Source organism: Sylvia atricapilla, chromosome 6 (assembly GCF_009819655.1).
Source record: "Sylvia atricapilla isolate bSylAtr1 chromosome 6, bSylAtr1.pri, whole genome shotgun sequence".
Lineage (NCBI taxonomy): Eukaryota > Metazoa > Chordata > Aves > Passeriformes > Sylviidae > Sylvia > Sylvia atricapilla.
In genome coordinates this window covers 42092804-42111346 of record NC_089145.1, presented here as the reverse complement: position 1 = coordinate 42111346, position 18543 = coordinate 42092804, and positions in this window count along the sequence as shown.

Sequence of the window (18543 nt, the reverse complement as noted above, 5' to 3'; positions counted from 1 at the left end):
GCAGTACAGCCCCAACTGACATCACCCAGAACCATTCCCCTGCAAGATGATGACTGATCCAAGATTTCATGTTTTTTGAAAAATGCTTTGAAAAGCATCTTCTTCTTTCTTCTTTGAAAGAACCAGAGTAACTTTTCATTGAGGGCTTTTAAAACTAAGCAGCGTAGGATTCTGAATGCCAATACAATTAAAAACAAAACAACAAAAAACAACAGGATTGTCTTAATTATTGAAGTCCACCACCCTGAGTGTCCCCAGCCTTTGAACATCCTGCTGAACCAGTCCTCGGATTCTTATTTCATCTGTCCAACCATGCTTCTCAGTTCTTTGAGGGTGGTGTGGATGTTGGGTGCTTTTGATGTTAAATTCATGCAACAAAGTCCTTCAAATTCCTAGCATTCGTGTCCATGCAGCAGCAGGAGGAAGTCTATGGCAGCATGGTTTTGGAGGGTTGCCTGCCTGGTAATTTCCCCGTCTTCTAGGAGGGAGCTGATTGTGGTGGATGTTAAGTTTGCCTGTTTGACCATCCAGCACTCTAGATGGCTCAATTCACCTGGGGCTTTGGCTGCTGCGACCCATGGAAGGAAGAGGGACACAGAAACTCTTTTTGACTTGGACCAGGTCTTAGTAGAACACAGACAAATGTCTGTCTCTTCTATTACCAGGCAGTGCACTGAATGGGGACAGAGCTGCAGACCTGTCTGGGCAGTGCAGTGTGTTACAGGATGGCAAAAAGGACTTTCTTCATCATAAGAAAAGCAGAGAAGTGCCCAAGAGTCTCTCTAGGACAGCAGTGTCCAGGAGCTTAGAAGCACTGAGCACTGAATTCTGCTCTGTGCTCCTGTGGACAAAGCACTGCATGAGTGCCCCTGCACTAGTGTGATACACAACTGTGCCTATCACAAAATCTCAGTATCTTGTGATTCAAACCTGGGTTTTCTGTGATAGTGGCTGTGATGCTGTTGGGTTGGGATAGGGACAAAAGCTGACTATGGTGCTTTTATCAGTCTATATCAGGACCAACCACAGGTTGGATCCCTCAAGCCAGAATGTGTTAAACTCTGCTAAAACCAAAGCTCAGCTTCCTCCCAGCCACTTCCTAACTGCAGAGTCTTTCCTTTACACAAGATGCATACATGTACCACCCTGGCACCCAAGCCAGCTGAGTGGCAAAACCACTGAGCTGAGCCCAGGACTGAGCTTACACAGATTTCTGTCTGACCATGTATGCCCAATCCATAGCATGCAGTCTGCAGGGAATGCAGAGGCCTTCCAGTCCTGCGGCTGCAAATTAAAAACATGAGGCTGTCAGTCGCTAAGATTTTTGGTTCAGTGACTTTCCTACATGTGATGGGCAGGATGACACAGTCAGATTACTGCTGCTTAGTCAGGCTGCATAAATGCTTACATCTAACTTCTGTGTTGGAAACCTCTCCTGCTTTAAATTTGCCTGGTTTTGTGAGTGGTGTGTAGAAATTTGGCTGTTCTCCTTTTTCACTGGTGCAGTGATGTACCATGTGCCTCAGGGGCGGAAATCCACTAAGCTGAATGTGACTGATCATGCCCTCATCAAGGAAAGGTCTCTCACTCTGAAGAGAAAAGCTCTATCTATGTTTGACAGTCCTACCCTGTCACATACTGGGATTAATATGGTTCCTGTCAGGAGCTTACTGGCAGAGTACAGCTGGTTGTCACACAGAGCTTCTGAGAGACCTTTGACACCACTGACTTCTCTGGAGCAACAACAGCTTTATCCTCTGTGTGGTGGGAGCGGAGAGGTGCCAGTCTGTACCTTAGGGTCCTTGGGATGGGGTGGGGTTATATCTAACAGCTTCTTTGGGACACCCTGCTGCCAGTGGTGTGGCTAAAGCTGAGACAGTAAGTGTGCTGCTGCAGCTCAGGGAAGTTGGCTCCAAACTTTGAGTTCAATCTCTGAACATGTGTGTTCCCAAGCATCCCAGCCCATCCGCTTTGTCCTTTCATTCAGCTCCAGCTGTCAGAATAAAGGGAAACTGAAAATATAATGAGTTAGCAGGCACCCATCACTACCTGCCACACTGCACTGTGGGCTTGGCTCTGCTGCTCACGCCACACGTGCGGTCTTGTGACAGAAGTCTGGTTTTCTTATGAAAACCTGTCCTTATACTAAGAATCTCTAACACCCAGGGGTAGAAAGGTGACAGTTGTTAGCACAGGGGGTGCGGTTCAGAGAATACTCTAGAATTTTTTTTACAAACTCAAAGCAGCAGTAGTGCTGGGCCAAGACCTGAAATTAGTTTAGCCTTCACAGATCAGAGAGAAGTTCTAGCTGGTTTGCATCTTGTGCAAACAGGTAATATGGCTACCCAGAGCTCTGTGCTACTGCAGGGCTCCTATATTTTTTGATATTAAATATCAGGTTAATACAAAAGCTGTGTCAACCATGGAAAAAAAAATCATAAAATTAATTCTCCTATTCCAAATCCTGAGGGAGCCGAGTGGCTGAAGAACAAGGAATTGACATATACAGAAATACCTTGGACAAACCTGGGGTACAGATAAATCTCACTCAAACACTGCCATAAGTCCAATTTTTTTTTTTTTTTTTTTTTTTTTTTCTACCTTTGTTTTCCCCTTAGCCTCCTTCAGTCTGCTCTGCAGCCAGGCTGGACACAGCTGATACAGCAGGGATTCAAAGAGATTTGGTGTTTACATTGCATCAGCTCCTGCTGCTGTGGTTAGGGACCCTCTCTTGCCAGCTCTCCATGGCAAAGATCTCAGCAGTCCACCTTGCAGAGCTACCCCAAAGCCCTAGAGGTGGCTGGCTTTAGGAAGCTGGTACCCTGCTAGAGGAGGATTCACAGAGCTGGCAGGTGCCTGTGGGTGACTCCAACACATCTGTGCTGGGGCTTAGTGCCTTGGGGCACCTTAGAGAAAAGCTGCAGACAGGAAAGCAGGAAACATTTTGCAGAACAAAGATAACATAGAAAATAATGTTCTATGCGTGGTTTGATTTACAGATTTACATGTACGTGCCATGTGAGCACACAGGAAAAGGAAATGGAACGGAGGAGGAAGGGAAGAAAAAAGGCTAGAGGACAACAAAACAGGCTGGCAGGTTTCATTGGGAACAGGACTTCATGTGCTGGGCTTTTTTCCTGAGCGTGGAGTGTTGTAGAGGTCTGCAGTCACACATGGACACTCAGGATTGTGAACACTTTGCTTGAAAAGGATCTCTCTCTCTCTTTATCAAAATGGGCAACTTGCATCATCTTGGGGTCCTTCTGCACTGAGAATTCCCTGATGTATGCAGCTGGAATCACCCTGGGCATGCCAGACCTTATCTAGAGCAAACCAGTTCCTGAGCCACTGATCTGAACTTCAGCTGTGTGATGGAGGAGTCACAGAGGGTAGAGTTGTGAGCCCCGTGGTCTGTTGCTCAGATTTTCTCAAAAAAAAAAGACTTGAGAGGTCTCTGTAACTTCTTTTGGGATGAAACATCCCTTGAAATGAGCATCAGCAAGCAGTGGCATGCACACTCCTGCCAGCAGCAGGTCTCTCTGCAGAAACTCTGTGCACGAGTGATTTTTGTGAGCCTTTGCCAGACCTTTTGTGGCACCTCAGTGGGGGAGTTCACAGATCTGGGCAGGCTCTACTCTATAATTACATGCTTATTAATTTGGTCCACTTCCTTTGTGTCACTGTCCTCCAGTGGGGAAACTGAGGCTCATACGTGAGTGGTGAGCTGGGTGATGATTCCACTCTGCAGTGGCCAGCCATGGAACCATCTCCTGCAGTTGGGTGGTTACCTCTTATGTCTTTTTTGAGGCATCTCCTCTGAGTCTTGAGGGGTGTGAAAGACCCCTTCCAGTCTCTGCTGGAATCACAGAATAGAATCATTTAGATTGGAAAAGACCTCTAAGATCATCCAGTCCAACTGTTAACCCAGCACTGCCAAGTTTACCACCAAACCATGTCCCTAAGTTCCACAACCAGGCATTTTTTGAAGATTTTCAGTGAAGAGTTAAAAAAATGTATTGTTATATGCAACCCAATGTTTTGAAGAAAGGAAATTACCTGATGAAGGTATGATATCACTCCAACTAAAGTGAAAGATTTAGTGGGGCACATATTTGGAGATACTTTCTTCACTTTTTCTCAGATAAATTCCCTGATACAGTCTGATAAAGAAAGCATGGTCTTCCTTTAGATTTCTAGGTATGTAAACACTTCACGGAGGAAAAAATTCAAGCTTTTTCCCCTCCTTTCCCACCAGTTTTTCAGATCCTGTTACTCCATCATAATAACAGAACAGACAACAGAAAAACCTACTGGAAATCACCCTTGAAAACACTGACTTTTGAGCCCTGGCACATTTTTTCAGTATAAATATATCTTGCTATAAATTGGTCTTCCTATAGACACCTGGGATTTTTTTCTCTTTTCAGCAGTTTGCTTTCAGTTAAACAGTGAATTTACAGCCTCATTTTCCAAGCATTGTTTTCATGCCCTCCTTTCCATGCTGGGAATGTACTTTTTGAAGGTTCATTTGTGAAGCAACCATATAAATTGGAAAGATTCTTTGACATTAAAAAACATCCCTTCCATCAGCTTTTCTCCTGACACTAGCAGCTTCAATCATTTTGCAAATCAAATTACTCATGGAAAGACAGATGGTGAAGCTTCACCTGGTGCCGGGCTGCTACAAGCACATTTTAACACATGACACAGGGGATAGAAAGTCTGTCTGTCTGTCTGTGGTGCGTGAGAGTGATGCCTGTGGTAGCTTTTCTTGAGTGAGTTTGCAGAGTGGAAGCAGGTGAACCTTGACACCACAACTCTCTGTGCAATCCAGATGTGGGATATTTTTGCATGAAACCTCTGCTCAGCTAAACCTGCAGGTTTCACCATTTTAAGAAATGCAAATATTTTAAAATTCTCTGCCAGCTTTGGTAGCTAGGGTGTGCTGTCAAATAATGGGAAGATAACAGATACAGCTCAGTTCTGCATTCATTTTGTGGTCTCTTTTCATTAACGTCATCTCTGTCTGAGTTTTAGGTTTCTCTGTTTAGAAGACATCTGTGAAGCCTTTTCAAGACTTCTTTTGCAGATATTTTGAGATTAAGTATAACATATACTGTGAGAAACCCAGTTATTATCAAAAATTAAGAAAAAACACCTCCCAACAACTCTAGATGCCTACATATAATGAGACATGGAAATTGCAGAATTTTCCAGAACCAAATGCCAATGCCTCCACTGACCTGACTGAATGAAAAGTGTCATGGTGGGCTGTGCTAGCATCACTGCTCAGGCCCCAGGCAAACAGGATCACTGACAGAGGAAGGCAGACTGCAGATCAGCTGCATCCTGAAGCTGTGGCTTGTGGAATACACACAACAAATACATGGGTGAAAATTAAGGGTGTCTTGTTATGCTACCAAGCACCAAAGAACACAAAAATGCAAGCACACCCATATGTCTCCCCTTCCTCTGCAGAGGCACTTTCCTGTCCGATCAGCTTGGGTGACATCCTGGCACTTTCAGGAAAGGGAGGAAAGGGCTGTGAGGACAGAAGAAGAAGATGGTCCAGCAAGAATGCAGTGTCTTTTCTCTGCTTGGTTTCAAGATGTTTGAGATGCATGCCTAGCTGTCAGTGGGGGCTCTGGGCAATGATAAACAAGCTCATGTCTTCTGCAGAGAGATGGACATGAATGTTTGCAGGCAGCTGCAGGAGGAGCCACTGGTACCTTACACCAGGTTTTGGGTGCCCTGGAGAAACCTGACATTGTACAGCCAGGCCGTCCCTTTGCTCAGGAATTCTTTAAAGACCAGGAAAACAGATTGCTCCAAGCCCCATCCAACCTGGCCCTGAGCACTCCCAGGGATGGGGCAACCACAGCTTCCCTGGGCAGCCTGTGCCAGGGCCTCAGCACCCTCACAGTAAGGAATTTCTTCTCAGTATCTAAACCTGCCCTCTGACAGTTTGAATCCATTATCCATTGTCCTGTCACTCCACGCCCTTGTATAAAGTCTCTCTCCAGCTCTCTTGTAGCCCCTTCAGGCACTGGAAGCTCTCCCTGGAACTTTCTTTACTCCAGGCTCAACACAACTTTCTCGAGTCTGTCTTCATAGCAGAGATGCTCCAGCACCCTGAGCCTCCTCTGGGCCTGCTCCAGCAGATCCATATCTCTCTGATGTTGGGACACCTGGAGTTAGATGTCCAGCAGCACTGCAGGTGGGGTCTCACCAGCGTGGAGCAGAGGGGCAGAATCCCCTACCTTGACCTGCTGCTGAGGGCATGGTTGGCTTTCGACACCCCAAAGTCCTTCTCAGCAGGAGAAGAGAGTCCTGCTCTTAATCCATCCTGCTTCTGTCTGCTGGCTGGTGGAATGACAGCCAGGGATATGTCAGCTAATTTTTTTGCTTTGAAATTTTAGTTAAAAAAATTATTAATAAAATGGACACAGTGGATACCAGGCCTCTATCCCTAAAAAGCTTCTTAGCAATCTAAAGGCAGAGAAACAGGAGGAGAGAATGAAAGCTGCTATACTGTTTATAGGGGAGGTATCTTCTGGTGTTCTCTGTGACTGTTCTATGGTTCCCTTATAGTGGTTTAAAATTAAACCTGTAAAAAAAATTATGAGCTTGTCATGGTAATCTAAGATTTGTGCCCTTTTCCCTAGCAACAACATTTTCTGTTAGGACACCATCTTGTGTCTCCTGCTAGAGAGGGTCTTAGTAGAAACATCAGTGATAGGACAACAAAACAATAAATAATTGTTATGTTGTCTAAATCCTTTTGAAAAATGGCAATAACATGCTGGTATTTGCTCTTCAAAGTATTATCCATTATTTGGGAATGAAGGAGCAACATCTTGTTGTTAAAAACCTTATCAAGCTCAATCACAAAATCTGAAAAGCTGTATTCAAATGCAACCTAATTTATAAAGTAAATTATTACTTCATTGAATAAGAAATTTAAATAGTCTAAAATGAAAAATCAGATTCTATCAGCGCTTGATCTTTCTTTGGTAACCACCAGATTACAAGTAGTCCCTAATTCTGTGTCTGCTACTGAATTTCAGTTCACTTTTTTTTTGGCGTATTTGAAGGGAGTTTGTTTATGGTATAACTGTTGGGAAATTCCAGAAGGAAAGGAGGAGTTAGTACATACAGAGAGGGACTCTGAGCTTTTCTTCTAAGCCTTGGTTTTTTTCTGAGAAGGAAAGAACAAAACAACACCACCCCTTTACCAGTGTTTTTCATCTGGCTGTGTGGGTGGTATGTTGAAATAATAGTTTGGTGGAGATTAAAGAAAAGCATGACTGCTGTGTAGCTGCTATCAGAAGGGGGAATCCCAACTCTTTAAAGAGCGTGCACAACTAGACGTGAGCAGTGTTATTATAGGGTTCAAAAGAAAAACCAGCCTAAACAATCCTCTGCTCACCAAACCTCCCCTGAATTTCCAGTGCGTGCAGCAGTCACACATCTGTGACTGGGAGATCTCTGCCAGCATGTAGCTGTTTGGCTGAGTCTGCAGAGGTCCTTCTGGGTTAAAGCATCTCCTCCAGAGATGGGCAACCTTGCTCTGGAGATGCAAAGGATGGAGACCCCACCAGTCCCCTGATGTGTTTGGTGGTTTTTTTTGTGTTTGGTCCCAGTTACCAGAGAGCACTGGTGAAATCTCTCCTTTCTTCCAGTCTGGGCCCAGCAGAAGAGGCAATGTGTTGTTGGTATGAAAGGAACACACCTGCTTAATACATAAGAAACACACCTATTTCAATCTTCTCACCTAAAGCAAAGCAGTCTTTAGTTTCTGATGTTTTCTTCCATGTAAATTGAAGGTACACAAAAAGGCATAACTCCCAGAAGCCGCTCTTAACAGAATGGCAGATACCATGAACTCCGTCTTATCTAGATCACATTTAACCCACAGTCTGTTTCCTCCCCTTAGCAATCACACTTTTTGTCATCTGTGGTCCCCAGATACCTACAGATGAATCTTCCTGTGTGCCAGTGCTGAGCAGTAAGGCACCTCAGCAGTTTCACTTTTGTGCCTGGTAAAATTGTGGAGACTAATCTGGAAGTTATTAAAAAAACACTTGAAACAAAAGCGGGCAGTGGTCACAGGCAAGTTTGTGAGGGAAAGTCTTGCTTGACAAACTTTATTTCCTTTTATGACAAGGTAGCCAGTCATAATAATCCTTGATCAAGGGAAGCCAGTTGATGTAATCATTCTGGATTCCAGTAAAGCTTTTGACGGTGTCTCTCACAGGATCCTTTTGTCTAGCAAACAGCTGAATAAATACATATCTATGATTCCATGACTCCTCAGCAAGTGTCAGGTTCCTGTGGGTTCCTACAAGGATCTGGGTTGCTCTGGAGAAAGATCATGATGAAGAGAGGAGGGGTGGAAGAGGGTGAGGACTGTACCTCTCCCACTGAAAGCAGGTCAAGTATGTGGAAAATACATCAGTGTTTCAGAAGGGAAGCAGGTGGGGAACTGGCTGTGGCTGGGGAACTTGGCTCTCAGAAGGAAGTCCCAGCCCCTGGTGCTGAGGCTATTTTTGTCTTTTAAGAGACAACTGTAATGGATCAAATGGAAAAACAGCCCTGGCAGCTGGGTCTGAAACACGCCTGCTGCCCATGCACCCTGCCAAAGGTCATGCTCAAGGCCAGACCTGTGCTGGCAGTTAGAAGCCTGTGATGATAGGACCTCAAGAAGCAAGTGGTGTTTTGTGAGTATATTTGTACAGTTAGCCTACATGCAGTCACAGTAGACTGAGATGGATACAGCAAATAAAAGACCAAAGAGCAGAGTGAGTTCTGAATGTCACGCAGGGTGGTGTTTGCTCTGGTTTTTGCAGGTTGCTACTGCAGGTAGTTCATAGTTTCCTCTTTTCAGACTCCTTTGAAGAGTACACACATGTACAGAAGGCAGCAAGTGGCCTTCCTGGGGAACCAAAGGTTTGCCTAGTTGGAAATCCAGCCTCCAGTGGTGGCTCAAAGCAGCTCTTGGGGAGAAGTAGTAAAGGGGACAGCTCCCAGTGTCCTCTCCCCAAAGCTGCTCCCTCACTCTGCGAGTCTGCATGTCAGGGACTGTTTCAGCAATGATCTTTCTAGTGCTATGCATGAGCATGGAAATAATTTCCCTACATCTCTGCCTACATTAACACTGTGTACACACTCATGGTTCCTTTATTCTCTTTTCTCATAGTGCTGTACTGGGGCCCTGTCCTGTGACCATTCATTAGTATTTGCAATCTCTCACTTCTTCAGCTCTCAATTATGGGATAACTTTTAGTGTTTTACAGGACACAAAATTGTTCCCTGGTACAGCCTTGGAAAACCCTGAATCTGTCATGTCTGGGCCAAACTTATCAAAACTGTAACTCAGTTTGGCAAGTAAGTCTTGTTCTTTGAAAGATGCCAATTACCATTCACTATTAATCTCTATTTGAGTGTACTTACCCAGTTCATCCTCTTTACCCATTTGGAGTATTGATACACCGTGAGCACTTCTTCAAATGGAAGTGAGAGAGAGATTATGTAATCTCTTTTGGGAATGCTTATTAGCCGTAGTGCTTACTTTAAATATTTTTTCCCTGGTAGATCTTGCTTATGAGACTCTTGATGTAACTGAGCAAAAATGTCCATCAGCAATACTTTCCTTTTTTACATTACCATTCATTTTACTACCCTTCTCTAGTGATATTCTTCCACTATTTTTAAGCTCCCTTTTTCACAGAAGAAAAAGTACTTTCTTTGCTCTGTTGTAAGGTGTTTCTATACAGTTCTAATTTTACTTACTAATTTATCTCAGTTACTTCTATTTTATGTTAATTGGCAGCTGTTTCCCCCTTTCACATCTGTGATTGCTTTTCAGTTTCACATCAATTCCTTCACTTTGCTGCTGAACCAGGATGAGATTTTTAGTGTGATCAGTTTGCACTTTTGGCTTGGAAATCCTGACTTTTTGACCATCTGATAAACCCTTCATCAAAGGCCTGAACTTTCATTTGGGTTTTTCTACCCACATTTTGTCTAGCAATGAACCTGGATAGTAATTTTCCTTTGAGCTAGAGAATGTACCTTTTTAATGCTTAGTGTTTAGGGCGGGCAAATAATCAGGTCACAATCAGGTCACAATGATGCCTGGCATTCAGAGGTCAACAAACTTTCTACCCCAGAATTTGGTTCACCACAGTGTGTTGCAATGAACTGTCTCACCATGGGTGTGACCCTCATGGGTTAGAGAATTCACCTGTACCACCCAAATGCTATTTTTCTATTGGCTTATATCTCTAGCATGTGTCTCCCACGTGAAGCTCTCTGTGCATACAGAGCTCTTCTGTCCACAAATTGGATGAGGGTTAAATGAATAATGGGTTTAAAGAACAATCATCCTGCTTTTTGGCTCTGTGACTTTGTCTGGTGATCTGTAGCAGATCATTCTGCAGATACTCTCCCTGTTGTGCTGAGCATCCTGTAAGTCTGACCTAGCAACTCCCAAGACCACAGCAGTGCTAAACGGAACTGCCTCCAGTCTGCCCTTCCTAATCAACGGTTTTATTTCAGTATCAGGACAGTCATCTCGCCAGGCTTCCATGACATCAGCTGCATCAAATTCCATCACAAGTAACTTTCTGTTCCTCTCATTTCTCACCGGTCCTTCTAGCACCTATATAATTGACCATAAGTTCTCTTTTTTTGTCATTCAGCCAGTGAACTGCTGTCTGCCTGTGGAGTTGCATGACTTCCTTGGTAGTGTTTGTCGTTGCTGCTCTAACCAGTCCTCTACGACCCTCTCTGAAAATGAGGGCAAAAAACGTGTGACAGGTTTGGGGGGGTGGGGGGTGGGGTGTTTCTGTTTCTGATGTTACCCCTCTTCCTCAAAGACAGGAGACAAGCAAAAGCAAATCTGTTTGCCTCATACCCATTGTGCTGGCCATCTACAGCTTGTTCATGAGTTGTCCTGCTTTGCTTTGGTACACCAGAATTCAGTCAAATACAAATCTTCTTTTTTCAGGCTATTATTTTGTGTCAGCTCTAGAAGAATGAAAACAAGAAAGACCTGAATGCTCATGAGAAAATTTTTAGTTTTAGGATGTTTCAAGAACAGTTTTGCTGATCTCTTGATACACGTGAATATTGACAAGTGAAACTGCTGGTGGGTCACATCACTGTTACAATAATGGAAAATGAATCAGCACCTGTAGTATGTGGGCTGAGGGAAGGTGACTGTGAAACAAGCTGTTGTGGTGAGAATGTCTTTCCAGAAGGAGAAAAGGAGAGTGTGAGACAGTAATGACGAGTGTGTTTGGGGGAAAGTGAGAAACACCATGGGCCAGAGAGCCTCTCACTCTGGGAGCTGCTGCAGAACATGACAGGGCAGTGTCCAACAGCACAGTCCCAGCTCCTCTCTTCCAGCTCCAATCCCATTCCAGGGCAGCCGAGTCCACTCAGGACTTACCCAGGTGGAGATGTCTCTGCTTCCAGCTGCAAAGCCTGGAATGGGCTGGGGGAACATAATGGAAATCTTGAGCCAGGTAAAAGCATCTTCTGTGTACAGGCAGAGGGCTGATGAGGCAGAGAGAGACCAGGATCCCATGGATACTGCATTAGGTGGTGTGGAGAGGGTCAGAGAGAGCCTTGAGAACAGTAAGGAATGTCAGGATAGAGAAGACTTATCATTGTGCCATATCTAGAAAGTCAAGACAAAACTTGTAGAGAAGGTACAAAACTAAAAGGCAGGAAGAGTGGTCTGGTGCAGGGAGGTAAAGGGGGTTTCTATAGCCATGACATTTGGCATGGAAAGTTAGGGCAGAAGAATTTTGTGCTGCTGAAGGTGGGGATGATGAAGGAGGTGTGAGCAAGATGAGAAAAGCCCTAGAGTGGTGATGCTATAGGCAAAGGTAGGAGTTACTGAATTTCACTTCAAGGAGAAATTTAGGAGACAGGAGAAGAAAACGAGAGTGAATCTGCCATTAAAGTGAAAGAAGGCATTAACAGGAATGGGTCTACAAGAAATTTGTGTAGGAAGAGCAGTCTTTGAGCTGGTCCTCCTGCAAGAACATGCAAGGGACATGCAAGAGCTCACAGTTAGAGAGCGGTCAGAATAACAGTGCAGATGAAAATACCCTTTTCAGTAAAGTGGTTACTGTGATGGGGAATAGGGATCAGTCTGCCAGAGGAGGGACTGGCGAATGGTGATGGCACCTTCATTGTCCTGCAGAGCTGATGTGAGGAGCAGACACCAAGTCCAGCTCCTGGAGCAGACTGGGCTGGAGGTTCACCAAGGAAGATCTGGATGGAGTCACCTCTGGATTTGTTAGCTTCTCCTCAGAGATGAAAATGGTAAGGAGTAGCTTGAAAATAGATGCTGGGCAGGTGGACAGGCACTGTCAGTTGTCCTGGGAGGTGAAGCATGAAGCCACTGGTTTTGGAAATGAGATGTGGCTGCAAGAGATCTGAGAACACCTTCCCCAAATGGGGAAAGGGCTGGGAGAGCTACTCCAGGGCTTTAAGGAAATGAACCAAGGAACTCCCCTCAGGAGGGAGTTAGGAGAACATCTAGTGATGGCCTGGAGTTTTGTGGGGTTTCCCTCCATCCCTGTGACTGGTGGCTCCATGGTGTCTTCCCAATGACTCAGAGAATTTCCCGAGCTCTCTGCATGCATCAAAACTGGCTCGTGGTTGGTTTCTTTTGAGCATCAAAACTGCAAAAGAAGTTTTCTAGCTTCTCTCTGTCTGGGAAATAAAGTTGTCACTGGGAAAGCACATGTCAGACAGGAGCTAGGTTGTCTGTCTGTCTGTCTGTCAGTTTGTGTCTCCAGGCAGGACCTCTTGGATGGTTGGATCGTAACACCTACAGCCAGGGCTGTTACCACCCTGCCACCTTGCCAGGGTCACAACTCCAGGTCTAAAAGAGAGACAGTGTGATTGCAGCCCTGATTTTGGAGGGAGAGATAACTTCTCATACTTAAAAGTAAAAATTCTATAATTCTATTTTTTTTTTTTTTTACCTCTTAAGACTAGAAGTTTTATCTCTTCAATGCTTTGCGACTTTACTGCTTTACTGCTCATGGACAACCACCACAGCTCTTCTCTCCTCACGCACATGTGTTTGTTTCTATGTGTTCAAAAGATTCCCACAGATGGAGAAGAACAGCTCTGCCCAGAAAGCTACTGGGGAGGAAATCTCATGCTGCCAGGAGCAGCTCAACAGAGCTACCTGCTGCTGCTATCAAGCTACCTTTAGATTTTTCCTTTTTTGTTGTTTGTTAGAGAGCCCCCTCAGTGGTGGTGAGGAGCCTGTGCATGCTCTTGGTGTGTGAGCACTAAGCTGGTGCTCATTTACATTTCCCCTGTGTTGTGTCAGGCTGGCTGCCTCAATAAGTACCCTCAAATGCATCTTGCCCATGCTGAGATTCTCTTGTCCTTGCATGACTGGAGGGATGTCACACACTTCCATGCAGAGGACTCAGAGGTGGCACAGAAAAACCATCACAATGCATTCATCCAAAGAGAACCCTTCACAGCTCATGCATTCAAGGATAGCTTCTTGTTGTTTCTTGAGTCGCTCATTGTAAAACTATTCAAGCTACTCAGGGATAGAGAAAGTTATCAAGGAGTTTAAAAGAGGCAAATTCAGACATGTCTTGGCTGTTCAGGCTGCACATCCAACCTTTTTGCTTGTAGATGGAATGTAGCTGTTTCCATGTTGAAAAAATAACATGACTAAGATGTAATGTGTTTGAATAATAAAGCAACGCAGTCAGGGCCCCACTGAGTGTGAAAGCAAGACTCAGCTTGTAACATGTGGCTTTGAAGCCTCTGACTGATTGGTGATGTTTTGTCTGAACCTCTCAAACCATAGGAATTCAGGAATGGCCCAGGCCAACTCTACAAATACTGTGCCTGCAGAATGGATGTCATCTTCCAGGCATGGAATCACAGAATGGTTTGGTTAAGAAGAGACCTTAAAGATCATCTTGTTTTAACCCCCTGCCATGGGCAGGGACACCTGCCCCTAGACCAGCTTGCTGAAAGCCCCATCCAGCTTGGAATAGACATGACTGTTCAGGTGTTCTCCTGAGCCTTCAGTCCCCTTGATCCACTCCTCACAGTCACAGCTTGTCTTGGCTATGCCTGTTTGGATGACCCTGGTCTTGGGAAACACTCAGATTCACTGCCTGGGTCATTCACGTTTTTTCATTAGTGTTTTGGAGAAAAAAAAACCATTAAGGTCACAAATTTAAAAGAATACCCTGAAGCCTACAAAGCTGTGATTGATTCTAAGGTCCTTTTCAGCTGTTGTTTCAAAGTTTTTGGTCAGAGCATTCTTGGGGAGCAGTAGCTTCATTTGAGTGACTGACACCTGTCATTAAAAATGTGGACTGATGAGGACTCCATTTCCAAGAATGGAGACTATTCCCCTGACCCAGACATGAGCTTAAAATCACAACCAGGCATTACCTTCCTATGCTTTGTGCCAGATTTTTAGAGCTGGTACGTGGTCTCATCCCACCAAAGATTTTATAGAGACTTTGTTTTACCCAACTCAGCCAATATATTTTTCCTAAACCACCACTGCCACCACCACCACCACCAATTAATAAATAAATAAATAATCATGCATCCCAAAAACAGATCAATTATTCAGGGTGCTTCTTGAGTATAAAATCTCTGGAGCAGCAACATTTAAGAGGCTGTGGATCAGCTACTTTGCAGTGTCATGAAAACTTCATGCTCTCTTGGCAAGGAAGTTAGTGAGTCAGGCAAATGAGCTCTTATGCTGTCTCCCTGACCTGCATACAGGCATACACAGTTTCAAATTACAGCTCTGTGTGTGTGGCTCAGAGAGGAGGGACCAAAGTGCATTTAGGCCTTTGACATCCAAGGAGCCCAAGTTTAATGTGCAACACCATTAAACAGGTTTTGAAAATTTTAGACCCTAAAAAAACCCCCCAAAAAACCCAGAAGTAATAATGATAATTTAAAAATTCCTTAAACAGGTGGATAATTGGTTTCTAAATGCAGAGGTTCAAGTCATGCACAGACCATCTACCCAAGAGTAACTTTATTGGCCTGATGGCATGGACTCCTCTTGCTCCTGGCCATGACTGCTACAGCCTCAAAGCTCCTTCTCACCTGGTCTGCAAAGTGTGGCTGGAGGTGGAAGAGAAATGGAAACAGAAAATGTGTCAACTGGTTGCTAAAAGATTGAAGTTTAAAAAAAGCCAAGTGTGGGGAAAATGAGGGAAAAGGAAGAAGAAAAAGTAGACCCAGCAGGCGTGTTTAGCCAAAGCAGGAGCAATTAGCACAAAGTGAGGATCTGAATCTTTGAGTTGCTTACAGCTTGGTTACACCGACTTTGTTGTACTGTGTTGCTGCTCCTGACTGTCACACTCCCACGCTCTCCTGCAAGGCATCAGGACCAGTTAATTCACCTCGCAAATCTCTGCTTCTGCGATGGGGCTCTGCCAGCCCGGGGATGCTCCAGCCTGGGGCTGAAGGTACCGGCTCTGGCCAGACGATGTCACGCTAATCCCGCGGATGCTCGGCAGGCAGGCGTTCATCTCCCCAGCCGCAAACACTGCAGCGGAGGTGCCTTCTGTCCTGCTGCATTAATGTCTTCTCAAGCTCTCCTTTTTGTACCAGTCGCACAGCACAGAAGGTGCCATTAAGGCTTTAAAATTTAATGAGCTGTAATAAAACCTCTCCCTGTGATATACAACCCACTAGGCTATGCTGCAGGAACATCGTATTGTGTGTGCCCTTATATCTTTCTGTCTTCTCTGTTTTAACTGTAGATTCCCAATCACTTTAATAGCATTTCTGCATCTTTGTGTTGTGGAGTTATTGCAGATCAAGTCCATAAAGGAAGGTAGGTGTTTAATTGTCTAACGTGGGGTACCTGCCCCACCCAGCCCGGAGCATTTGCATTCCTGACATGCTGATAAGTGCAAACCCGCCTAAACCTTGGCTTGGCTGAAGGGATCATGCCTAAATCCTACCTGATGACTTCCCAGCCCACGGAAACAAACGGGAAGTCCATCCTCCCTCCTGATTTGACCAAGAGTTCATCCTCTAAATTTACAGGGTGCAAGAAGCTCTGTAAGTAGCTATATCTCATTAGCTTTCTCAGCACACCAGTGTTGTTCACTGGAAACAGATGGCACTGGTCTAAGCCCTCTCTCAGGCTGTTGGAAACCCAGACTGAGCTTCAGTTTCCCATGTAGAGCCTCCCATGTCCTGAAAACGTGCTGTGAGCATCCAGCTGCTAGATCCTCAGGGGTCTGGTCTCAAAGTCTCCTGCTGAAGCTGTTCCATGTGGCATAAATAATTAAAGATTCACCAGACCAGAGAGAAGAAGTGGAAGATGGACTCTCCTTCCCCATGGTCAGGACACTCAGGTGTGTAATGTGGGAAAATCAAGTTATAGGTTCCTGCTCCAGTGAACAGCTAACTAGCAGCACAAGTTGGACCATCTCCAACAGGAAAGGCTGAGACCCCTCTTCCCAGGACCATCCAGGGCCTGCTCATTTGGGATTTTCACTGAAACAAGAGAAAGAAAACCAAGAGCAACCTGCAAAATCTTCAAGCCCCTTAACTACTGAGCAAGATATCTCTGTGGGAAGTACCTGAGCTACCTCACATGAAGCCTGAAGGATGAGTGGGATCAGAAATGTCCATCCAGCTCTGTGTCTGTCTCCAGCCTTAGCTGAAGGCAGATTCTGGTGGAAGAGCAAAACCACAGAGTAAATGTTTAATGATACCTCCCCAAGATACACACTGGACCCAAGTGGATCTAACCTAGATCTATCCCAAGTGACCCACGTGGTCGCCTGGTGACCTATGTTCTCCCTGGTTTATTCTTGTGCTTTACCCAGTCATTTCCTGTGAACTTCAGCTCCTTATTTTTCTTGTACCTGTGGCAGAGGGCTAGACAGCCAAATCTGAACTGGGAGATACCTGGGGTGGCTGTGTGCCTCAGGGGTGAGCCCAGCAGCTTGTCTGCAGGTCTGCTGTTGTACAGCACTGAACATCTTGCACATCTGAGGGCCACAGGCACCACCACAGCACAGACCTTGGTCTGGTCCTTTGGTTTGCCACCATAAGTGACACCAGTCTCTATTGTCTTTCACCTGATATTTTCTTTAATGACCTGGGTGTGCAGGACTATCTGAGGTGATTTTGTTTTAGTCTCAGATCGGGTTTGCTCATTTTGCAAAAAGAAAGGGGAAAAGAAAAAGTGTTTCTTCTTGAAATAATCCTCCAGCAAAGGTTCTCTCAATTCCCCAGTCTGTTGCAACAATTTTAAAGAGCAGGCAAGGTGTGGAAAGAGAGTCAGTATTTTCCATTTGGTATATTTGGACAGAAAGGCAAGTGCCCAGGTCTGAAGAAGAAAACTCCAGGCTAAGTTTAGAAGCTTCTATTTCAGACTTGGAAAGCTTTAGGAGTATCTGAATTTATCCAGATCAGTAGTGGAGCTAATGAAAAGTGTTTCTTTGCAGATCTTCCCCAAAGGATATCCTTACATCAACTTAGCTGGCTGTGACACTTGGCAGAAATGAGTGGAGCTGCACAGGTGTTAAAACTCAACAGTACACAGAAAACCAAGGCTCTCATGTAGGCTTCTTGTTAGGAATGTTTTTAAGCACCTATAAACATGTTTGCAATTCTCCTGATTTCAAGTCAAACTCCTTGCTTAACACATTAAAAGGCAGAATGACTTAGCTTTGGAAGCCCTGGAGACTTCGTGGAGAAGTTGTTTGACCTCCTTGTGTCTCAATCCATCCAGAACATGTGAGTGAAAAATAAACAGCACCTCATTAAAAAAGAAATAGATAGTGTGACTGACCTGAGGTTGCCTTGGTAAATAAATTACAAAGCCATAAAACTGCTTGAGGAGCTGCTTTGCCCCTTTGAAACAACACCCACTTCAGGCACTCTCCAGGCACCATGCGTGGGGTGACACAGAGTGATCACTGAGGAGCTCCAACCATTATCTGCCTGTGAAGCCCTCATACATTCTTCCTTGTCTGAGCTAAGCAGAAGTTACAAACCAGTGATGAGAGGTTGCAATAACACCAAAAATTATTGCAACCGCAGAGCTTTAAAGTTATTTACCCACGGAGCTTTCCCAGCTGTTCTTGCCACCCAAAAGCATCTCAAGGTCTGATTTGTACAGGTGTCCTTCTCTGTTCCCAAAGGACTCACCTTGGTAGTTCTGCTACACAGGGTTTAAGATGCTGCTGCTGTCAGTGCTGTTTTCTGGGAGGCCCTGTATTTCCTTGGTAAATATCAGGGTTTGTGAGGCTGGCACAAACAGTTGGACTGGATAATGTTGCTGTTGAAGTGGGTGTCTTCCGGCTCAGGGTATTCTGTAATTCTATGAATAAGGAGCAAAATGGCCAAGGACTGCTGGGAGAGGGGTCAGAGGAGTCATCTAGGATCTTGAAGATTAAAAGAAAGAGCCAACCAAAGTTTGGGACTGGTATGGGTCTCTTTAGGCACTGAGATGACAGAGATTGTCTGAATGGAAGTCAGTGCCTC